The sequence below is a fragment of the Polyodon spathula genome, chromosome 17 (assembly GCF_017654505.1).
Source record: "Polyodon spathula isolate WHYD16114869_AA chromosome 17, ASM1765450v1, whole genome shotgun sequence".
Classification (NCBI taxonomy): Eukaryota; Metazoa; Chordata; class Actinopteri; order Acipenseriformes; family Polyodontidae; genus Polyodon; species Polyodon spathula.
In genome coordinates, this window is record NC_054550.1 from 14304232 (window position 1) to 14329795 (window position 25564).

The 25564-nt window shown below is 41.4% G+C and overlaps 1 protein-coding gene across 4 annotated transcripts in view; it reads left to right on the forward strand.

The window, feature by feature from the left end:
• LOC121330057 (leucine-rich repeat-containing protein 4C-like) overlaps positions 1–25564 on the forward strand; it is a 674313-nt gene that overhangs the window by 464439 nt on the left and 184310 nt on the right. The window contains exon 1 of one of the 4 annotated variants that reach the window (XM_041276314.1): positions 14745–14832. The exons of the other annotated variants lie outside the window; for them this stretch is intronic. The gene's annotated coding sequence lies outside the window, so the exon portion shown is untranslated. Of the gene's footprint in view, positions 1–14744; positions 14833–25564 lie in introns of those variants that run through there. 4 annotated transcript variants of the gene reach the window in all.

Below are 25564 nucleotides of genomic sequence, written 5' to 3' on the forward strand. Positions count from 1 at the left end.
CTCCAAACTGGGTGCTCTGGTGCAGGTGCTGGTGCTCGTGCGCGTTCAGGTCCGGGCTTCTTGCTGCAGCTCCAGCTTCGTATCAGCCGTCTGGCAAAACAAACACAATACTCCTCAATCAACCCACACTTCATTCAAGATTCCGTCCTTGTCTCCTCCCATTAACCACAACAAAGGAGCCGATTACGGCGTCACGTCCCCCTAAAGTACGCTAAGCCCCGCCCCCTCCGATAGCTAGTTTAATCACGTCTCCTCCAATGCATGACTGAAACTTCACTCACCGTACTAGGGCGATGACTCCAGGTACCGTAACGCCTCCCTCTTCCTGAATGGCCGGCTCCCGACTGTCCCCAGGATGAACTGCCCAACCATTCAGTAGGAAGCCCGCAGCTCCTGTTGTACAGTGCCCAGACTGGTCGAGAGGGAGATTTTTGATTCGGATTCATTCGCTCTCCGTCACATATCCCACCACTCAGAGTGGAGCCGAAGGAACACTCGGCTGAATCTACCTTACCCATTACACCCCCCTCCCGGGAAAAGTAATCCGCATTTTGATGATCTTTCCCTGCACGGTGTGTCATGAAATACATGAAGGGTTGCAGCGCCAGATACCACCGAGTTATCCGGGCGTTGCTATCCTTCATCATGCTTAACCATCTGAGTGGGGCGTGGTCAGTGACAAGATTGAATGAATGACCCAAGAGGTAATAGCGTAAGGTCTGAGTGGCCCATTTAATGGCCAGACATTCCTTTTCTATGACGGAGTAGTTGCGCTCCCGAGGGAGCATTTTCTTGCTTATGTAGAGGATGGGGTGTTCTACTCCGTCGACCTGCTGGGACAAGACCACCCCCAGACCAACATCAGAAGCGTCGGTGTGGAGGAGGAATTCCTTATCAAAATCTGGTGTGATCAGGGCGGGGGCTTGGCAGAGTCGTTGCTTAATGGTATCAAAGGCCCCCTGACATTCCCCTGTCCATTTAATTAAATTTGGTGCGCTCTTTTTAGTGAGGTTCACTAGAGGGTTTACCACTGTGGCGTACTCGGGGATGAATCGACGGTAATAACCGGCCAACCCCAAGAGAGACCTCACCTGGGACTTGGTTTTCGGGATTGCCGCGTCCATCAAAGCCTGGACTTTGGTGGCGACGGGTTTCACCTGCCCATGTCCCATAATAAATCCCAAATATTGTGTTTCTTCTTTGGCAAATGCACATTTACCCAAGTTGGCTGTCAGCCGGGCTACCCTCAGAGACTGCAAGACGGCTGTGACCCTAGCCAAATGCTCTCGCCAGGTGGAGCTGTAAATCACCACATCATCAATATACGCTGCTGTATATTCATGATGTGGGCGTAAAACCTGGTCCATTAGTCTCTGAAAGGCAGCGGGCGCACCATGTAGCCCAAACGGCATGGTTGTGAAATGAAACAAACCATCAGGGGTAGAAAATGTAGTTTTCTCACGTGATCTGCGGGTTAATGGGATCTGCCAGTATCCCTTCGTCAGGTCCAAAGTCGAGATGAACCTCGCCGTTCCCAGTCTGTCTAGAAGCTCGTCGACCCGAGGCATGGGATATGCATCGAACTTGGCAATAGCGTTCACCTTGCGGAAATCAACGCAGAAGCGGTTGGTGCCGTCCTTTTTGGCCACTATCACAATAGGACTGCATCACTCGCTCCTGGAAGGCTCAATCACCCCAAGCTCGAGCATCGCCCATACCTCTTTGCGAACGCCACTTCGTCGACTTTCTGGGATCCGGTAAGGTCTCTCTCGAACCGTGACACCTGGGGGAGAGATAATGTCATATTCAACGAGATTAGTTCTGCCGGGCACATCAGAAAAAACATCCCTGAACTCCTCAATTAACCTACGCAGATCTCTCTGCTGATCTGGGAGTAACTGTTCCCCCATCAGAATGTTCTGTATGCTAGGAGCCTCTATACAGGGTCCAAAATCATCCTCTACCTCACCTGGGGCTATAAATAAGGCATCCCTTGCCTGCCAGGGCTTTAATAAATTGACATGGTAAATTTCCCGTTCATTACGGCGATCGGGCTGCCGAATTTCATAATTCAACTTTCCCTATAGCCCGAATCACCTCATATGGCCCCTGTCATTTAGCATATAGCTTCGATTCCAACGTGGGAAGAAGCAGCATTACCTTGTCTCCTGGCCGAAAGGTCCGAATCCGTGCATTTTTGTTGTAATGCTGCTGTTGTCGGTGCTGTGCCGATTTTAGATTGTCCTGGGCCAAACGACCGACCAAATCCAGGTGATCACGGAGTAGGAGCACATGCTGCACTACATTTTTGGATGAGCCTTTGTGCTCCTCCCACCCCTCTCTCAACAGATCGAGGATACCGCGAGGTTGTCGGCCGTACAGGAGCTCAAAGGGGGAGAACCCTGTTGAACTCTGCGGCACCTCTCTCACTGCAAAAAGGAGGTAGGGGAGAAGCAATGCCCAATGTTTTTGCTCTTGATTCACAAATCGTCTCAGCATCTGTTTTAATGTTTGATTAAAACGTTCCACCAAACCGTCCGATTGTGGGTGATAAACGGACGTCCTGATGGGACGTATTTTTAATATTTTATACACCTGCTGTAGCGTTTGAGACAGAAAGTTAGTCCCATGGTCAGTCAGTATTTCTTTGGGGATCCCTACTCTCGACATAATCTGTACTAGTTCTTTGGCTATTGCAGCGGCACTAGTGGACCTCAATGGAACTGCCTCTGGGTATCGCGTTGCATAATCCACCACTACTAATATATGCGTATACCCAGAGTCAGAAGGTAGCAAAGGGCCAACTATGTCCATTGCAATGCGCTCAAAGGGAGTGGAAATAATTGGCAGTGGGACCAAAGGAGCGGGGCGCACTCGACCCGGCGCTATTCGCTGGCAGTCTGGGCATGTGGCTACATATTTCGACACTTCATTATGAAGTCCTACCCAATAAAATCGAGCCAATATGCGTTCCCTCGTCTTATCGGCTCCCAAGTGTCCTGCAAAGGGGATGTCATGCGCCAGCCTCATGACCTCAGGCCGACACGACGGGGGAACCATCAATTGCGTTACAGGCTGTCCTGTGCCCGTGGCAGGGTTTACCCTATACAGTAATTGCCCCTTGATAATGAAGTGCGGATATACCAGCGCCTCAGCGCCTTCAACGTCCTTACCTTCAATAGACCGGACCTGTTCCCAAGCGTGCACCAGTGTGGGGTCGTTTTTCTGGTCCCACACTAGGTCTGCGCTTGAGCCCCACATGTCCGGTACATTGAGAGGGGCTGGAGTAGCATCTGCCCTGGATGGCCCAGTAACCTCGCCCCCTCGGTCACACTGCGTACCGACTCCCTTTGAGTGGCGTTTGATACCATCTGCGCTCTCTCCCACCAGTCCCCAGCCTCGTTTCAGAGATGCACCTTCCCATTTTTGGGAATACTGTGGCCAGTCCCGACCCAGGATTACGGGATGCAGCAGCCTTTCCACCACCCCCACTATGAGGTGGCGTTGTGTCGAATCTATCGACACGTATGCTTTTAGGGTGGGATATGTCGCCGTGTCTACATGGATACAGGAGATCGCCACCTTGCCTTGTGGCTGCCACGACATACCGCCTAAGAGAGACATTTGAATTAAGTAATTCTGTGCACACCCTGAGTCCACTAAAGCATGGGTACTCACATTACCAACCACTACATCAATAATACAAGGCCCCTCCCGACCCTTTCCCCGTACATTACCTGCCTCAGATGCCAGATAACAGGTCGCCACGTTGCACTCCATTGCCGCGGGGCACAAGCGGGCGATGTGTCCAGGCTCATGGCACCTGAAACAGACGATCAGGGCAGAAGGCACTGGGGTTAGCTGTCTGTCCCGCTGCTGATACTGCAGTGGGTCGGGGGCAGTAAATCTACCCCAGCTGGGGGCCAACCGCTGTCTCCATGGTAGGGAGGTGGGCCGGCCCATTGAGGCTGGTGATCTGGGAGGTCTGGTTCCCAACTGGAGAGACGAGGGCACTGATCCGCGGGTGATGGGCGCGCCGAGAGGGGTCAGTAGTCCGGTCTTTACAGAGACCAGGGAGTCCTCATAATCCTCCACAAGTCTGACGGCGGCCTCCAAGGTGGTCGGATTGTGGCGCCGTATCCATCCCTGGGTCTCGGCACCGACCACATGGCAGAACTGCTCCAGGACGATGGCTTCCCCCATTTGCTGACCCGTTTTTTCTGCCGGGTTGAGCCAGTGCACCATGTGGTCACAAAGTTTTTGCGCGACCACCCTGGGGCGGGTCTCCCGTGGCCTCCGATACTCCCGGAACCGCAGCCGATGTGTCTCCCCCGTGATATTGAGGCGTCGGAGGATGGCCTGTTTGACCAGGTCGTACTGGCTAGCCTCCTCGTTTGTCATGGCCTGCTATGCTGCCTGAGCCTCCCCGATCAGACAGGGACCCAGTTGGCTGGCCCAGTACTCCTTCGGCCATGACGCAGTGGTGGCCAACCGCTCGAAGGCAACCAAGTACGCCTCCGGGTCATCCTCCGCAGTCATCTTTTGCGCCCGTGTATTGAGAGGCGCCCGTGTACTGCTGGATTTCGGGGTGCATTTCCAAGACCGACCCTCTCGATCAGCGCCGTGAATCTCTCCTCCCTCTGTCTATCCTCCGTCTCCCGTCTGTGCTCCAGTGTCTGTAGCAGTGTGGTTAGCGCAGCCATGTCCATGGCTCCCGTTTCTGACACCAATTGTGGCAAAGTGGTTTGTAGTGCTCCGGTGTATAGGTGAGTTGAGGTGCTCCAACAAAGGACAAACACGAAGTCTACCGGTCAGGTTTCTTTTAATGCCCTTTTTAAACCGGGTTTCAAATAATAAAGCTGGCTCTACCCAGCAATGGGTATTGCCAGTGAAAACTGGACCCAAAATAATAACGCTGGTTCTACCCAGCAATGGGTATTACCAGCTACAAAACAAAGGGGTTGCAGTCCCGAAATAATAAACACAAAAACACGTCTCCAAACTGGGTGCTCTGGTGCAGGTGCTGGTGCTCGTGCGCGTTCAGGTCCGGGCTTCTTGCTGCAGCTCCAGCTTCGTATCAGCCGTCTGGCAAAACAAACACAACACTTCTCAATCAACCCACACTTCATTCAAGATTCCGTCCTTGTCTCCTCCCATTAACCACAACAAAGGAGCCGATTACGGCGTCACGTCCCCCTAAAGTACGCTAAGCCCCGCCCCCTCCGATAGCTAGTTCAATCACGTCTCCTCCAATGCATGACTGAAACTTCGCTCACCGTACTAGGGCGATGACTCCAGGTACCGTAACGCCTCCCTCTTCCTGAATGGCCGGCTCCCGACTGTCCCCAGATATGGCCTCATTTCAAGGTAGACAAGCCCGCCCTCCTGTTGTACAGTGCCCTCACTCGGGCGTCTAGACGGGAGATTTTTGATTCGGATTCATTCTACTCCTCCGTCAAGGTAGGCAGTGTCCCTACTATTAAAAAATTTGTAAAATGACATTTTACACATATATATATATATATATATATATATATATATATATATATATATATATATATATATATATATATATATATATATATATATATAAGCATCACAGTTATAAGCTAGCCTGGATAAGGGTGTCTGCTAAGAAATAAAATAATAATTTTCAGACCTGGTTGGTACTTGGATGGGAGACTGCCTGGCAATACCAGGTACTTTAAATTTTTCTTTGGTGTTTTACTTAGTGGTGTAGTCGAGGGTATACGCAGGTAAACGGCGTTTACCCACTCTGAATTTGGGCTATATATTGTTTACCCACTTTTCATATAAGGGACGTCTACTCTCCTGTGATGTGCAAATCCTATGTTAAAGACAACATTTTAACAGCAAGAATCTATTATGTTCAGAGAATGTGAGTGGACCGAAGCGGTGACAGTTCCGCTCACCGCTCATAATATCCCCTGCTCTACTCCACTCATTCTTTGCTCCGCTCAGCTATTTCTTTCATTCCGCTCCACTCCTTGTGATTCCCACTCTAGACAAAATAGGCACACTCCGCTAACGTGGTATTAAAAAAGATATATATTAATAAGTAAATACACTAGCTGTTTTTCCCCCATCGTGTTGCCGATTGCAGATGAAAAGATGTAATGTACATTCAGAAAGGAAGACCATTTAATTGCCCTTATTATAATCGCATCCTTGACCCAAGTAAAAAAAAAAAAAATAAAAAAAAAATCTCAGCTATGACCAGCAAAGAAAAAAGCTGACAAAAAGTGCTGAGAAGTTATCTAATTGACGTTTTCTCAATACTATTGTTTGGTATTGAAAAAAAATGCGTACATTTCAAACTTTGCATATGATTTGTATCAAATTAGCTTCATACAGGGCTTATTTGTATCCGAATATCTCATAGGGAGCTCAAAGCAACCCCCAAGCACATATGAATGAGTCGACGGGGCTTGTTTCATTGTTGCTTTTCATTCTAATAACAATGTAGGCAACTCAGTTTATTTTAACTGCATAAATTACCTTTATAAAACGTCTAACTTGCTTAAGATTGAGTTACTGTCTTGCATGCTTGCAATTCGGACTCTTCTCTAAAGAGCTAACCATGTGCCCGATGCCACATTCTATTTGACCCGTCCACAACTGTGGCTCAAACAAAAGTAACCCACAACAATATCTATATTGTTACAGGGCTGACCGACCACCCGGTACTAGTGTATGAACTATCCTTAAGAGTGCAGAAAATATAAACCGTGTTCACAGCGCTGTGTGGTGCATAACCATAGAACTATATAAGAACAATAACCACAGACAGATGGACACACACACACACATTTGTATAAGGCACAAATACAGCTCCACAATCGGGAATATATATATATATATATATATATATATATATATATATATATATATATATATATATATATATATATATTCTTTCAAGAGTTTGTTCATGTAGGTATCAATATGACAGTTAATATACCATGTAAAAGCAGAAAACATGAAATTTATTTTAAAAAATAAATGCCTAAAAGTAATTTTTGTCTCCAGAATTATATTATCTTATGTCAAATGTTTGCTAATTACTTATGACTTTGACTGTTTTGCTTAATTTAGTGTAATGTGTATATGTCTTGCACTAAACAGTGTTAAATTACCTGAAATACTGCGTCGTAAGAGAAACCCATACTGGGCGCAAAAAGGAAGGCGTGTCCACCCTATTCACTAATATAATAATACGCGCGAATAAGGCGAGCTAAATGATTCATTTGCCAGTCACCGTAGCACGCGAAATGCTGTGCGCATTAAACACCCTTTATTTTAGTATATGAGCCCTCCAAAGGACAGGTAGTCCGGCTTTCACTTTGTTAGAGTGACAGCGAACAAGGACGCAGCAACCGGCACAAGCTTCACGTTCAGTGGGTCTCCGTAGGATGAGGGGAGGCGGCCCAGTGTTACGCAGGTTTCTGTATCTACATATAATTCTGTACCCCTTAGATTTGATGCCTTCGTAAATCAAGGTCGCTATACATGTAATCAAATTTAAAGAAAATACAGTTTTATAAGGTTACTTTTAATCAAGGGTTTCATGTATTGAGCAATGCAAGAGGCGAAGCGTACTGTAAAAAGTGATGTTAAATGTGCTGTTTTATTTTGCTATAGAATAAGTTTGGTATTCAATGTGTTGCAAATTGCAGCAGAACTCGATGGACGATGAACTCGTTTCGGCAGTATAACGTCATAATGGCAAAAATAAAGTAAATCATGGAATTTTATACAGCACTGTCTATTCCTACAATGCATCTTGCATTGAGAAAGCAAAGTTTGGAATCGTAATAAAGGAAATGAATATGTAATACAGTTCACGTGCAGTCATCTTTTGGTAAGTTGGATTTTCAGAATCATATCATTACGTACAGTATCACAACACCGTATGTTAAAATATTGCCCTCTTAATCCACAAAAACAGCGAAATACATCCTATGTAGCCTATATTTTACATTGTATTTGTAGTGTTATGTGGAACACGGACACTCGTTTATTCTGGAAAAAATTAAATACAGTACCTAAAAGAAGATATACTTGTTTATCATGTTTCACACGCAACACTACTTGTGGTCTATTCTATTTATATTGTGATTTAGACAGACACCGCCTGGTTTCAATAACCGGTAAACTTAACACGCTTTGAGAGACTTAGGAAAGTTAGCACCTTTAAGTAAATGTGGTTATCAAATGCCTCCTCGCAGTCTAAGGGGAGAGAATTTGAACACATTTCCATGGAATACCATTATTAGCTGTATGTAAATGACTCGTACGCAGTATCTTTTTCCACGCGATTCGTTTTGCGTGCAAAGTCTTTTGCGCTGGTCCGTGAATATAGCAGGTGTACAAAGTACAAAGTAATGGGCTTACTGTGTGGTAAACTGGTTACCGCTGTTTAGTGCATGAGGCCCATAGTCTTTTGCTGCAAAACAAAAAATAAAGTGAACAATTTTTATAGTTTCAGTAAATTTTGATTTTGTTTAGTTTAAAATTCTTATTTCTTTAGTTTTTCCATGTGAAAAACACCTAATGTGGAATCAATGTATTTATTCAGAAAAGCACAATAAAAACTGATCATTTACCAAAAATAGGACAAATAGATATATCTTTTTTTGCATCTAAACTCTTCATTAGTGCCACGTCAAACACATTGAATATAAAAGAAAAATAAAAGCTTTTTTTTTTTTTTTTTTTAAATGCAATTCTCAAGTCTGCAAAACATAAAAGTGCCTAATTGTGGTTTGATGGAAAATATTGTACAGTGACTGCATCTGTATTTGTTATCTCTTTTTTTTTTTTTTTTTATAACTCTTTTGTCTAAAATCCATGGCTGAACATATATTTATGAAAAATAAAACCAAGATTTTCTCAGTGCTGTAAAGGAGCAGGATGGAAATGTCCACTCAAGAACTACACTACTCTGCTCCCCTGCTACATATACAATTTGCTCGCTCCGCTACAGTCACACTTCTGAGACCTCAGTGACTCCTGACAGCTAACACCTCAGTCAGAACTGTGGCACGAGCAGGGGGTCATGGCCACTGCACAGCGTGTTTTTTGTGTGTGTGTGTGTGTGTGTGTGTGTGTGTGTGTGTGTGTGTTCTGTGATTGTTTGTTAATGTTCTCTTAATGTTTGTTGTTAGGCACGCTGTTAGGTGGCTCTTTTGATAAAAAAAAATAAATACAAATAAATGAATAAGTAATAGTAATAGTTGCCTACTTATTTTCAATATGAACTTTTAAATATTTAGCCTCACTATTTGAGAATAGGCTTAAACAGTGTATATCTTAATGATAATATATTTGTTTTAATTAGTTGTGGCCCCAAAGGAATCTGTATTCTCTATTTGTTCCTGAAAAAATATTCTTGATAACACCGTGACTTGCAATGCCTGGATTTTTTTGTTGGATTTGTAAAATATTCAGAATGAAATCTGCCCTTTGAGGAATACTGTCGTGCAACTGTCTGTAACACAAACCAGCAGAATCAACATCACAGTGAGCCACAGGCCAGACCCCAACAGCAGAAGCAACAACATCATTGGGACCAACAGCTAAACAAACAAACTCAACAACAGGAAAATTACATGTAATTTATTCACAAACAGCCAGATCTTCAGGAAACACTGAGTAAACTGCCCCCACATTGTGGATATAAATAAAGTGTATAACGCTTTACAGAAGTTGAAAGAAATCAGTCTTTTCCAAAAAGACATCATCTTGCCACAAAACTCTGTCGACTTGCTTACTAATCACATTTTCAACGCATTTCAATGTCATTCTGACAATGAAGAAGATGACGATGAAATCTGTGGAGGAAACAACCAAAGAACAACCTCACCCCAAATAACCTTTGCTATGTAAGGTTCAACCAGATGAAGAGGCATTTACACAATACATCTCAGTGGCAAAGTGGTTAATTGTAGACAGGTGCAGGGGTGATGCAGTGTGTGAAAGAAGCAGACAGAGAGAATTGTAATCCAGTTTTTAGAAATGTTTTATTGTATTTCCAGGTCTGGTGACCAAACAATAGTTCCCCGGCAGTACACACCAATGTGTACAGCATGGGGTATATAACAAGAACACAGTCCCAAATAATAAACAAATGCTTACTACTACTTTCCTTCCTGGATCTACTCATACCTTCCCAAAAGTCCGGAGGATCTGTAAGACATAAGCTTCTATGATTTCATTGCATGGCATGTGGTGACAGAGAAGCCTAAAATGTTTCTCTAGGGATACATCAAAAAGAAAAAGCACATCCTACTTAATCAATCATCAACTATTTATATGCTATCCTCCTACTTTTCAAGCTATAGAAAGACAGAGCAGACCTTCTTCCTGAAGGATGCCATTCCTATGTGGAAGCCTTCAAAAAGCTATGGTCTATTATGACCAACTACAAGACATAGCTGCAGCTGATGAGGAGTTAATCCGACTAGTAGAGCAGAACAAAAGGAAATAGAGGCTGAAGAGGACAACAGAAGGCCCTGAAAATCAAGTTCACTTTGTTGCTCTGCGGGCTGCAGAGGCAATGGCTGAATTCAGAGATGTGGTGGCACACGCTCTTCTACAAAATGTAGAAGACATGCTCAAGCGCCTTAATAATGATCAGCAGAGAGTGTTTGACCCCATTGCCTAAACTTTGCAACAACAAACTGAAACAAACGCCCCCATCCTCTGCATGTTTGTGAGTGGCATTGGAGGCACAGGGAATACTTTTCTCATTAAAACTGTCACAGCATGGGTGAAACAAAGCCTGGGAAAAGAAGTGGCAATCACAGCAGCCACTGGATTTGCAGCTTACATTATCAATGGGATGACCATTCACAGACTACTAATTCTTCCAGTGGAGCATGGAAAAACACTGGTGTATCGTAACCTCCCTGATGAGGTACTGCAATGCATTCATACAGGCATGCGAGATGTGACCCTCCTCATTATTGATGAGGTGTCCATGATTTCCAATGTCACCTTATTGTAAATCCATCATTGTCTGTGTGAGATTTTCCAGATGATGACTGGTTTGGAAAAATCAACATATTACTTCTGGGGGATTTGCTACAGCTCACACTTAATATGCACCAGAAACAGGACAGAACAGGACAACCAAGCTGATCACAGACTGTTGACGTTCTGCTTGATACCTGTGAAAAGAGGAAATATTTCCAGCTACAAAAAACTAATTATCAAACACATGAAAGACTTAGATGACAAAGATGCAAACTCAACCTGCATCATGCCTACTGTAGATGCCTGTAACCAGATCCAGACTGCCGTGCTTGATAGTATGCCTGGAGAGGACATTCATCTTATGGACTGTGGACTGCCCTTGTAACTTCCAGAGAAATGTGCTGAAAAAAATGAATGCCTACAAGGCTGATTGCAATCATACAGCTGGACCCGAAACTACCATACAAGTCAAAATAGGCTGCAAACTGGTGCTTCGCAAGAACATTGACATTGCCACTGGTCTCATCAATGGGGCAATAGGGAAGCTTCAAGCTGTTTCCTACTAGCTGGAAAACACAAGTATGGTCAAAACTATAACCATCAAAGTTTGAAATCATGGACAGAGTCTACATTGTTTGACAGTAGTTCCCAGTCATTGGTGTTCATGCAATTACCATTCACAAATGCCAAGGTATGACTCTAAAAACAGTTAGGATGGATTTTGGTAACTCCATTTCTTCCTATGGACAATGTTTTATTGCACTTTCCAGAGTTACTTCCTTAAGCAGTATCCACCTTATCAACTTTTTGACCCCACCTGCATTTAGGCACCTCAAACTGCAGTTGCAGAGTACAATAGGCTGAGAGGGATTTATTGCCTTAAGTTGATAAGCTTGAAGGAGACCAACATACACGGGACACAAGGCAAAAGATTGTGTGCATTTCATTCACTGAGCCATCATTAATTTTCAAGAACAGCAAAAGCCTCAATCTTCTAAGAGAACACTTGCAGTTACACATAAATTCAGACTGCAGGGGTATCAAACTCATTTCGTTTGGCGGGCCTGATCCGATACCCTGCTGCTTGGCGCAGGCCAGGTGACAGTTATAAAATTACAAAGATGAACCCAAAACCCAAACCTTTGCATGAGCAACACAAATTGTCATGCTGCTGTGATTGCTGTCAATCGCTGACCACATGGGTGAGACAGCAGTGCGTCAGCTGGTTCGAGTATATGACACCAGTGATACCAGAACAAGGTTCTGTGGTGACAAGCGTCATCATGTCTTTATCCATGAAAAGAAAGGTGGAACAAGGGGGCTGTGTGTTTCAAGATAAATGGGGAATTTTGTATTTCTTTGAGGGCATGAATGGAAAGCCAATGTGCTTTATTTGTAAGCAAACATGTGTCCGTTGTGAAATAATACAACAATAAAAGACACTATGAAGCAAACAATGGCAAGAAATATGATACATATACAGGAACGGTACGTGAAGATAATACTCTGAATTAGCAGTCATTGAAAAAGCAGCAATTGATGTTTACTAATGCTTGTAGCATAAGTGGTGCTGCTGTTAACGCAGGCCATGTGATTGCTCCATTTTCTGATGGAGAGTGTGGCAGAGCAAAGCTCTGCCGTTTAGAAATTGGCAGGGATGGGGTTAATTTCCCCTACCTGCCTGGGTTTATTATGTTCAGATGGCTGGGGATGATTAGTTGATTAAATGATTAACTTAATTAATGATCAATCAGCGCCTAGCCACCTGACATAAAAGGAGGCGTCTACTTCTCATTTGGGAAGAGGGAGCTGAGGAAGCAGGTTGGTGGTTTCTGGTTGTTTGTATTTTTGAAATTTTGAATCCAGTGAAGGCGTTGCCCAGCCTGGAAACCTTATTTTTGTAAGTTTTGCTTTTTGGTTTTGCTTTATTTGTGTTTGAACCTTTTTGTTTTGCCCTTGTGCACTTTTATTTTGTGTGTTATTTATAATAAAATCGTTATTTTTTTGATCTGCAGTCTGTCTCTGGGCCTCTATCCACTCGCCGGCCTGCCACAGAGTTTTTGAAGAAATGCTGCTGAAATAGTATCTTGAAGCAGCAATCTTTCTCTGATATGAATATCAGCAAATCAAATGTTATTCTCAACTTAACTCGATACTCAAGATATCCTCAGCCCAGTCATTTAATCCAGATGTTGATGCGCTGGTTCAAGCAAAGATTCCAGGTATCGGGAGCAGCAGTAGCAGTCCCTAATGTTCTTTATTATCTTTATGTATCTATTTATATTTTGAATTTTGTTTTTGTTGTGCTGAGGCGAACATGGAATGTTCATGTTTGGATATCCGTTCAAGATTTAGATATTTGTTTGGATATTTGTTTTAAAAACATTATCAAAGCCATTATATGTAGCACTGTATTAAAGTTGAAAAATATTCCAGAATTAAGAAGGTTCTTACTTTACCCTTGTGAATTAACTACAAATCAAGTGCAGTTACAAAACTACAAAACAGTAGTTAAATCGTGTGTGTATTTCAAGCAAAAACTGTATCATAATGTTGCAGACAGAAACGGAACCCGATTGTAGCAGCGGTGAGAATCCAAGCGTGAAACTTTTATCTTCCAAAATAGAAAGCCATTTTATTTAGCAAATAGAGTGAACAGCAACGCTCGGGCTAATCTTAGTTGACAGTCAGAGCGCACCAGGAGAATGCCCCTCAATGCTCCATGCCTGGGGGTGGGGGGCATGGAGCATGCGGTTCCAGCAGAGTAAATCCCTATGTCGGCTTCCGCAACACTATATATAGAAAATCTCACACAGGTAAAATAATTTCTCACGGACACCGACATTAGTTTTTTTTTTTCCTTTTGAATACATGTGAAGAAACATTAGTTATTTTATGTTTGTCCCAGCAGTCTTTTATTTATTTATTTTTTTTTACCTGTATTCTAGTGAATAGAAAAATGATATTCCGCGGGCTGGATGACATTGCTCCGGAGGCTATATGTTTGACACCCCTGATTCAGAGGCTTGAGCAACCTGAATTTCACCTCATGCTATGCAAATGCAACATTGCAGTGGCTTTTTCACTTGCAACCTTTGAAGGATTTATTAAAACAGAGTCAACAAGAGGCTATCAGGAGCTTTGTTCACAACTATGATCACTTGTCATCCATTGTATCTCGAACTATTGTGGATATCTGTCGCTTCTTAGGAGAACCCTTCAATAGAGGTGAGCAGACCTGATAAGTTTGTTGGAGATCGTCGATGGACTGCACAGTCTTCAAGTCTTGCCATAAATTTTTGATTGGATTCAAGTCAGAATTTTGAGTGGGCCACTCAAGAACATTAATTCTCTTCTTGTTCAACCACTTCAGTGTGGCTTTGGCTTTTTCCGGAAAAAAAAAAAAAAAAACAACTGGACACCTGCGTTTTACATCTTTTTGATGATGTCGGACAGGGTCATCAGACTGGAAAGGGAAAATTGTAATTTGGGACCTGTTTTCAACATAGGACCGCAATGAATGGTCTGCACAGATAAGTCAGATTGGAATGTTACATCACATGATTAGTATACTCTGCATCTATAATTCAGAGTGATGCCAAATCCAATCAGGTAGACAGGTCTTTATAAAGATGCCAGACTCCATAGATACAATTTCAAGTTGCATAGTAAACATTTCTTAAAGCAGGCTGCTCTTCTGTCTGTCTGTGATTGCAGTACCTGGCTGGATGATCTGCAGTGCACCATGTTACAGGGTCTAACTTCAAAACCCTACCCGTCTCAGCCAGCAGACAGCAGGAGCAGATACAACACCCCTGGGGAGCCAGATAAAAGGTTTGCTCTTTCTACCCAACGTTTTCACTTTCACCACAGGGAGCTCCTTATGAAAACCTGTCTGCCAAGAACATTTCATTCTACCTTTTCTTCTTTCCTCGGTATTTTCATGACCTTCATACTAGCGAAAAGCTTTGCAAAATACATATTTGTAAAGCGATGGAGGAAGAAACAGTCCTTTCCTATTGCGAGGTGTCTGGATAAAATAGGGCAGAGAGATGTAGAATTAAGTTTTTTAAATGTGTATTGCAACTTTCAGTGGGTTCTTGCTTAGATGTCTCCCAGATGACTGTTTATGAGAAAACTTGTAGAATCTGTCATTTATATCAAAATGGTATTATTGTTACCATAATTACATTTTATCAGTTTGTATAATAATTCCAACTGTAATAGTTTTTGGGTTGTTTAACGGCTTCCCAGCAGATAGGACATTTGTTTTCCGGACGTGCCACGGTAAAAATGCCACTTTTATATTGTTCTAATAAAATCTTTGTTAAGGCATTTTATAAACACACAACAGTGCACTGTTAAAGTGTTCCAGACCCCCCTGCAGTGTTTACAAGAAACACATAACTGCACCTTTACATTAAGCTTCGCTATGCCTTTGCCGTGCTAAACTTTTGTAAGGGTGAATATGACATCACATTAGAGTTTTAGATTTTCACTGAGATCAAAACGGGGCTCTGCATAGCTGGGTAGATGTTTTCTGAATGGACCAGGCTTATTTTTCAATGGCTTGTACACGGTTACATCCTTTGTGCTTGTAAATATATTTATGACAAGACCTCTCGTCATTGGCACATTAGGAAAGACCAAAATCACCAGACCTTGTCTTAGGTGCTTCAGTTACAGCTCACTTTGTTTTCTAGCTGAGCTTGCTGTGGTCTCCTGCTCCATGCTGGATTTAGCTCAGTGTAGTGAGTGCATTGCAAGGCAGAGTTCCTTCTCTGTCCAATATGTTTTATTTTTGTTTGGTTACAGTAAATGTCCTTGTTTGTGGTTGGTTTAGAATACATGCAAGTGGTGTTATTTGTTTTACATACTATTAACCACTGAATACTTTTGTAAGATAGGGTTTAAAACATTACATGATTGTGAAAATAAGATTCTGCATATTTTACAGGTACAGTAATAATATTCCCCAGCTTCTGTGTGTAACACAAATCAATTGCTTTACATTCCAGGGTTCATGGATGTAAATAGTAATAGTAGAAAATGTATATAATTATGTTAGGCAGACACAAAAGGGTTACACTCTTAATAGTAGGCCTTTATTAAGATTTACTAAGCTGTCAAGGCCAAGGAAACAGTTTGCAGAAACTGCTGATTTTCACAAACACCCACCATGATATCATATCTAAATAACCTTTCAACCTGCCAAGAGCTAAACCTAACCCTCCAAACACTGAGCAACATTAAAGATCAACATGTTTTACAGACACCCACAACCAAAGTACAGATATAGATACAATACCCTCAACATCAAATATGATGGCTGTTTTGGCAGTAACCATTGCATAAAATATATTTCCAACACAGTCATTCAGAAAGAAAAGGAAAAAGACGAAGGGTTTCTCAGAAAAATCATGTATTAGAAATCCATATGGTAATCTTTTCAGTAATACCAAACTATATGTTAGAACATAATACATTTCTGAATGAGACAAGGCCATTTGGTCCATCAATGCTTTTCCAATTCCTAGTAGCTGGTTTATCTCAAAATGTTGTGAAGTTGGGTTTTGAAGGATCCCAGTGATTTAGCATCAACATGGCTAGCTAACCATTGCATACCCTCACAACCCTTTGTGTGAAGAGGTGTCTCCTCTGCTTCTGGTTTCTGTGCTGTGCTATAAGTATTTACCAGGGTCACTGTCAACCTGTTTTAAGATTTTAAAGACTTCACGTCCCCCCTAATTCCTCTTTGTTCTAGATCATAGATTCAATACTATTCCCTCAACCTATCTTCACACATGTAGCTCATTCCTTCAAGACCTGGAAAGTCCAATGTTCTTTTTGTATTGTGGGAACAAGAACTGAACACAGTATTCTAAATGTGGTCTCACCAGTGCACTATACAGCCTCATGATAATAGCCTTATATTTCTAAGGTGGTCTGAGCAGTAGGGTAAAACAGACAAAAACAAATATCCCAATACAGTACTTTTGGAGTGTACTGTACACAATCTTATAACTATTGATTGTGTGACTTTTAGTTATATTTGAGCATTTATTGGCTGTTGGTGGACAACAATACTAATATAGGAGCCTCTTCTGTTACTTCAAGATAGAGAACATTCCTGTAATAAGAACAATCCCAGATTCCTCTTCTGTAAAGCTATAGGCTTTTGAGGGAGTGCATTAATGGACAAACACAGCTGATGAACCTGCTCTGCTAGAGAGAGAGTCTTTTATTGTATCGATTTCAACATCTCTCGGAGCGAAAACGCTGCAACTTTATCCCTGCTTGTCTGTAATCCCATTTTCAGTTCACTGGGAGCAGCAGCTGAACACAATTGAGCAGTAAGCCAATTATCTTCTAATCCCTGCCTTGGTGCTCATGCTGCAGCACACCATTGAGAAAGTTTACAGGGTTGCTGTCCATTACTAGGTATTTTCTGTGGAGTAAATCCCACCATTGTCTCCCTTCACCTTACAGGCTCTTCACTCATTTTCAGCGCTTTTGTACTGAAGCTTAATGCACTGTAGGATTTAATAGGTTCGTTCTATTTCTCAAAAATAATAACTCCAGTCCTAGATGTGATTTTCAACAAAAACAGTTTAATTCTGACACAAAAAGGAAATCCAATGATACACAGTATAGAACATAACCACATACAAACTGCACAGAGAAATCTTCAAAACAAAACAATATAATACTGTAGGTTTAACCCTTCAGGACGCTCTATTGATCGAAAAACCTTCAGATACCAGTTTGGATAATGAGAGAAAGAGAGAGAGAGAGAGTGTGTCAGTGAGAGAGAGAGTACCTTAATACAGAAATACAGTGGTTTAAATACAGTACAAAACCAGCCCCCCTCCTTGTGGTCGCCCAGGAGTGAGACTTGTACCTGTGATCATAATTAGTATTTTCATTAGCTACATACATAATCAAGGGCACTCAGCCCAAGGTAAAATAAACCAGTTTGTTATGTTGTCTATGTGATAGAAGCAGGCACCAGCCCCCAAAGGGTCTTTTGAGCTACAAAGAAGCCAAATCTTATCCTGTTTCTCAAAACAGACAGGGCCTTTTGCTGGCGTGTGAGACCATAGAGATGGACATCTGCCTTTTATGACATCTAAAGAGAACAGTAAAATTGTACAAGCTTTAAAATCTTACATATCCCCACTTTAAACCTTTCACAAACAAACAAACAAATAAACAAGGTTCACACAAAAGGTATAACTATACTAGGAAAAAAAGAAAACAGTATGTGCATGACTTGTAACACATTTCTATTGAAATGATAAATTGTGTGTAAACAAATTATTCACCATAATAATGGTGATTCCTAAAGTAATAAAACTCAAAATGACAGCTCCCTTGAACCTTTAATCCCAATATGTGTTTGTATACATAAATTCCCAGTTCTTTTAGCAGTAGCGTGGTGGTCCTGTTTTAGATTGTCAAATCTTTAAATATCTGATCATCCACCACTTTCGTTCTGCTCAGTATGTTGCCCTGAGGTTTGTAGCAAAGACTTCCCCTGTGTTTTCCAAAGGTATCCAAGCTGTTTGCGATGGTCTTGGACCAATGACTGGACATAAAATACCAGAATTAGAGTCAACAACTGTATTAACATTTTCTTTTGTTCTTTTACCTTAACTAGTTGCAATTTTAACCGATCTTCCTCTTTTATTAGCCTTTTGATATCAGCCAATTCTGGTAAGGAGTCGGGTTGCAATTTTTCATGGAAATCCAAATTGATCTTTTCTTTTGTGTGATATAACTGTCTATCCCCAATAGTCATTGTATAATGAACCTGTATACAGAACGCAAGACTCGGGGGCTGGCATTGCACATCTTTAACAGTTCCATGAGTATACATAGTATTAATGCCGTAAGTATTATTTCCAATAAAGCTTATATCATTGTATCCATGTTTTACAGGCTCGATTAAATAAAGACATTCATAATTAGTTTGATTAGTAGAATTTACATTCTTCCACCCACATCCCAGATATGACTTTAATCTATCACCTGGACACCTAATCACAGTAATCCCCATATTACACCCCTCTAAGCTTTCAACTTCTAATTCTTGTGTTACATTATCATGCCGTGCCCTCTGTGAACTTTAATTATTGTATCATTATGCAGTATCCCCATGTTAATCGTGTTAGTAGTATTTACATATACATCAGTCTGTTCATACACAGGTATGACCATAACAAAGGCTAATTTCTTACACCCTGTTCACACTTACTGGGTCAGCCTTGGGCTGTCTCTAGGCCGCCTCAAAATTTCCGTTCACAGTTGAGGTTTAAGGGGGCCTAAGTGCGTTCACATATGTGGCTGAAAAGGAAGCCTAAATTGCGGCAAGGTGCTTGTCGGGAATGTAAACTGCGACATAAACATTGCATTCCCGGAAGTCAACATAAGAGATTGAGCTGGGAAATTTACAGATGTAAATATGGCAATCTTATTTTTTGCAACACTGTTGGTACTGTACTTATTAAATAAGATACGATAAAGGTGTGTGTTGACAGTGCAGTCAGTTACTGTGGAAAGAAGCGATCGTGTAGGATCATGCGTAAAGGCAGCAAACAAGGACGTGTCCTTTACATTAGTCACAATACAGATTATTATATTAATGGTGACTGAATATACAACGTTGTATGCATTATTTATTATTTATCAATATTGAGATTTACAATCTTAGCTACACAGAGAGAGAGAGAGAGAGAGAGAGAGAGAGAGAGAGAGAGAGAGAGAGAGAGAGGAAGAGAGCGCAAGTTTTATCGTTTTAATGAAAGCTGTATGATGAAGAAATACTTTCCATTCATGACTGACCCATCATCATCGTCAAAAGTGTCGGTGTATTCAGTGCATTCCCCATTGCTATTTACGGGATGGAGATCGCCGTAGGTTCCATAAAATCCAAGATCCGTGGTGGGTTTATCTCTGGCCTGCTCCTCAGTATTTCCGAGAGTTCTCGAACAAACTTGCAGGTTTTCACCACAGAAATAACACGGACATAAAGGAGATAGCTGCTTCTGCATCCAGTGCTGAAAGAATATCACGGACATTTGCAGAGCTTTTTGAGATGTTATAGTAATAAAATAATGACTTGGATCGCATTATTGAGGAGTTTGGTGATAAAACAAATGATCGGGAGAGGATTTATCAGTATCTACGTCTATAAAGAGGTATGTTAAAAATACAGTGAACAAGGGGTGGGGCTTGGCTGGAGATGCAGGACTGTCCTTTTGTGATTCAATACCTTTTAAATCTGCTTTACTCTGCAAATATTAAAACAACACGTGTGAAAAAAAAAATTGGACCTGATGCGCCTGACAAGCGCTGAATAAATGAATCGCTAAGGGTTAATTTCTGCATCGTCCCAGCTGCTACCCCTGAAAACCGATATTGTTTGATCTACGCTCCACCTAGTAGTGGAGTGGTTTGAGCTACGTCACCACATTGACACGTTAAGGCTAGCCCAGGGCCTGCATTGGGTTCACACATGCAGATAGGCTTAGGGTCGCCTTTTCATTTTTTGAGCGTTCACACATGAGATAAGGCGGCCCTGGGCTGGCCTAAATCACAAGTGTGAACAGGGTGTTACTGGTACTATTTAGGAATCCACTGAATCCAAGTTTTTGGGATTCGGACGAAAAGATCCCATCTAAAGATTCGGCCGAATACCGAATCTATAAAAACTGTCAAGAAAACTGAAGGAAACTGTTGAATGAAAAACAGGCTGGCAGTTACTAAAAAGGGACATGCAAAATCTATAGTTTTGAGCCTTTTAGTTAATAGTATTTTTTATTTATATATCCCTGAATAAGATTTCAGTTTGAAACTTACACAATTTACCGCCAGCCCCCTCCCACCACAATAGAAATGTCAAAATACAGATCTGTTTACCTTTAAAAGAAAGGAGAGCTCTACCGTTGCTTTTCTATATCTTTTTTTTTTTTTTTTTTTTTTTTTTATGAAAATGCTTATATAGATCCAGACCGCTCTAATTTCGGTGGCTGGGTATCAATGAAGCAATCAATTTTCCACTTCTTTCCACTGAATAAGCACTAGGAACACATATAAGTGTAGATGGTACGTTCAAAATCTGAGTCTCAATAGCGCGTATTTTAAATGTGTGTCAAATCTCTCTCTTTTAATAAAACACAGCAGTTACTCAAATGGTTCAACTTGTACTGGCACATTGCAATAACATAAAATTTAATTTACTAAAGCATATATTCAACGTCTTGCACATCTGACAGCTGTAAAGTTACAAAAAAAAGTATATTTTTAAGCACCGATTTTTTTTTTTTTTAAATCTCAGTATAATCTCTAGAACACGTTTGACAGACATCGCAAAAAAGCACAAAAGTCTACAACAGCTTACCTTTACTATATATTAAAGGTTTACTGCATAACTTTACATGTGCTGTTGCATACAGGGGTATGTTTGCATTCAGGAGCTGCGTGTGTTTAGTGCGTGTGCCACCAGTAATTTAGAGAGTTGAGAGCTGCGACAGAGTTCATAAAATGAGTTTTTGTTTTTAAATACAACACAGTTACATTTGATATGGATTTGTGTCTTTTATTTAAAGAACAACTGTACACATTGGAGGGCTGTATTAAAATGGATGTACTGATGTAGGTCGAATCTGAACCCTGCTCAAAAAGTAGGTATTCAGACCAAATCCTGGATTCGGTGCATCCTTAGTACTATTAGATTTCAATGGAATGGTTATAGCATTTTTGACTGTGTTCCAATTTAACATGAACAGATCCCTTCTTTGATATTATTTTGTGTACAATTTCCACAAATGGTTATATTATCAAGACACCTCAATTCTACTTCCATCGGCACATGTTAAGTTGCCACTCGAATGTTTCTTGAACTGGTAGGCGTGGAACACTGTTTTTCCCAATTGCTCACAAAAATCATTCTTGTTTGCTTTGTAAATTTACTGCATGCTTTGATTTGGTCCCATAGGGTTTGCACTAAGTTGGTATTGTACCAATTTACATCAGACCATGTTCATACTCCTCAATCACTCCCTAACATTTCTCAGGTACCTTTTGTATAGTTTTTCCAAATATCTTCCATGTCTTCTTTTTTAATAAAATGGCTATGGAACCTATTAGCTATTAAATCAGTTACAAAATCCTGAACCAGCATTTTCATATGTTCTGCAGCAGCCAAGCAAATTGTTGTTGGGTCAGTTTAAATAGCTTCCATAACTTCTGTTTATTCCATCTGTGTTTGCATGTGCTTAATGATAATTTCATTTACTTTGTTAGTTAACTTAGCCTGTTCCTGTAAGAAACTACCCAATTTAGTTTTTATTCTATTCTTGTGTCCTTTTATCAAGCCTATCTGAAGCCCATTGTACATGGAATTCCCTGAACCAAACATTCCTCTCAGATTTCCAAATATGCTTCTCTTTTTCCGTTTACTGGACGGGCCTCTCAGGGCTACCTCTTCCCATTCTCTTTGTATTATATCCTCATATGGTTTAGTTATAGCAGAATTATTTCTACAAGCATCTATCCATTGAGTACTTAGCTCTGATACATTTAGCACCACTGTTACAAATACCCATTTTACATTATTAATGTACAGTGGCTTGCAAAAGTATTCAGACCCCTGATCAACTTTCTCATATTACCGAATTACAAATGGTACATTGAAATTTAGTTCTGTTTGATATTTTATTTTTAAAAACTGATGAAAGAAATTGCCCTAACGAGGACACAATTACCTTACCATTGGCCTCCACCTGTGAACCATTAAAGTTGCTGTCACATTTTCTGGATAAAAACCCCACTGTTGAAGGATCATTGGTAAGGCTGTGAATCTGAAGGAAAATGAAGACCAAAGAGCATTCTACAGAAGTTAGAGATAAAGTAATACAAATGCATAGATTAGGGAAAGGGTACAAAATAATATCCAAGTGTTTGGATATCCCAGTGAGCACAGTTGGATCAATAATCAGGAAGTGGAAGCTGCATCACACCACCCAGGCTCTGCCAAGAAAAGGCCGTCCCTCAAAACTCAGTGCTCAAACAAGAAGGAGAAACTTGTGAGAGAAGCCACAGAGAGGCCAACAATCACTTTGAAGGAGAGTCAGAGTTCAGTGGCTGGGAGTGGAGTAATGGTGCACCAGTCAACCATATCAAGAACTCTGCATAACACTGGCCTGTATGGGAGGGTGGAAAGAAAGAAGCTGTTACTCAAAAAGTACCATCTGAAAGCACATCTGGAGTTTGCCAGAAAGCATGAGAGTGACCCAGCTGCGATGTGGGAAAAGGTTTTGTGGTTAGATGAGACCAAGATAGAGTTTTTTGGCCAAAACTCAAAGCACTGTCTGTGGCGCAAACCTAACACTGCCCATGCCTCAAGACACACCATCCCTGCATTGAAGTATGGTGGTGGCAGCATCATGCTATGGGGATGCTTCTCATCAGCAGGGACTGGGCATCTTGTTACAATTGAAGGAAGAATGGATGGAGCAAAATACAGGAAAATACTGCAAGAGAGTCTGCTTCAATGTGCTAAAAAAAAACTGAAACTTGGGAGGAAATTCACCTTTCAGCAGGACAATGATCCCAAGCACAAGGCCAAAGCAACATTGGAGTGGCTCAAGAACAAAAAGGTGAATTTCCTACAGTGGCCGAGTCAAAGTCCTGATCTCAATCTCATTGAGAATCTGTGGCACTATTTGAAAAACCTGCCCAGAAGAATGGGCCAAAATCACTCCGACACTGTCTGCAAAGCAGGTACATACTTACCCCAAAAGACTTAAAGCTGTTATTGCAGCGAAAGCTGGCTCTACCAAATGTGTGGGGGTTGAATACTTATGCAAGCAAGATATTTCAGTTTTTTAATTTTCTTAAAAATATTTCCTAACATAAAACCAATGTCACCTTACAATAATTGAGTTTGAGTTTCAGTGTTTTAAAATAAAATATCGAACAGAAAGAAATCAATGTATCATTTGTAATTCAGTAATATGAGAGAATTGGTCAGGGGTCTGAATACTTTTGCAAGGCACTGTAGGTATGTGGATCAGGTGCCATTACTATTCCATTAGGTGGCATGGGCCACATTTTAAGACCTATCTTTACACATTGTTGTTCATTGGCCATTTTCCATCCAAAATGACATTGACATTCATGTCTGCCAGATGTATTTACACAATCTTGGTTATTATTGCATAGTGGCATTGCGTTACATCTGGCGTCTATTGGGTAGGTTTTGTTGTTACCAATGTTATTAGTGTTTCCTGTTTCATTCTGGTGTGCCTCCCACGTTCCATTGTTCTTGTTACATGTTGATGTTGTTACATGGTAGATGAGCAGGAGGATGAGGAGACATCCACCTGGGTACCCTGTTGTCGGCTTCATTGATCTGGAAATAAAGTGTAGTATTTACTTTTTGTTAACATCTGTGGAAACTTTTTTTTTTAGTTGATCAACATGATACCATTTATCCAGTTCCCTTGGTGTCCTATTTTTCTTTCCCTTTGAGTCTGGGTTTTTATCATTGGTTCTCAATTTAACCACAGTTTTGCCAAACAAATCTACTACCACATATGGGCCTTTCCACTTGGCTGTCCAAGGACCCTTGTGCTCATAGTTCTTTACCATGGCCATGTCCACAAGTTCCCATGTCTCACCCCCCCTTTATGGTCTTATCATAATAACTTATTGTACCTCTATGCTTTTCCTATTTTACGGGCCACATGCTCATATACTGCAGGTAGCTGTGTCATCATGTCTTCAATGTATTTGTGAGCAGACCAAGCATGCTGCGTCATGACTGGCACATCTACCAGCAAATGTTCAGGTAACCTAATTTTTGTAACCTGTCATCACTTCATAAGGACTGTGTCCTGTAGATTTGTGTTCTGTGTCCCTTACTGCTTGCAAAATGGCTGGTAAGTATTGTACCCAATTTGGTCCTTTTTCCAATACCATTTTTTTTAAACTGTTTTTTAGGGTGCGATTCAGTCTCTCAACCATACCCGATGACTGCAGGTGGCGAGCGACATGTAACCTGTGTTGAATACCCAATACTTCTTGTAACTCACAAACTATGTCACCTGTGAAAATAGTGCCTCTGTCACTTTTGATTGATAACGGCAGACCCCTGCAATATACCTGTTCCCATAAGACCCTTGCTGTGGCTTTTGCTGTAGCAGCTTTAATTGGAAATGCTTCCACCCACTTGGAGAATGTGTCAATTATCACTAAGAGGTATTTATATCCTCCTCTTGTGGTGGGTAGTGGGCCTACTTAATCAATTTGTAAATTAGTCCATGGACCTTCTGATAGGCAGACAGTTTTAATTGGGCCTTTCCTTGTGTAGGTGGCTGGGTTCATCTGTATACACACTAAGCAGTTTGTGCAATATTCCCATATGTCTTCGTCCATATTGGGCCACCATACCACATTGCTTAGTCTTTCAAATTTTTAGAATAACCCAAGTGTCCCCCCTGGTTGTGCATGTGATGCAAGATATATGAGTGCAACCCCTGAGGCATAACAAACAAGCCAT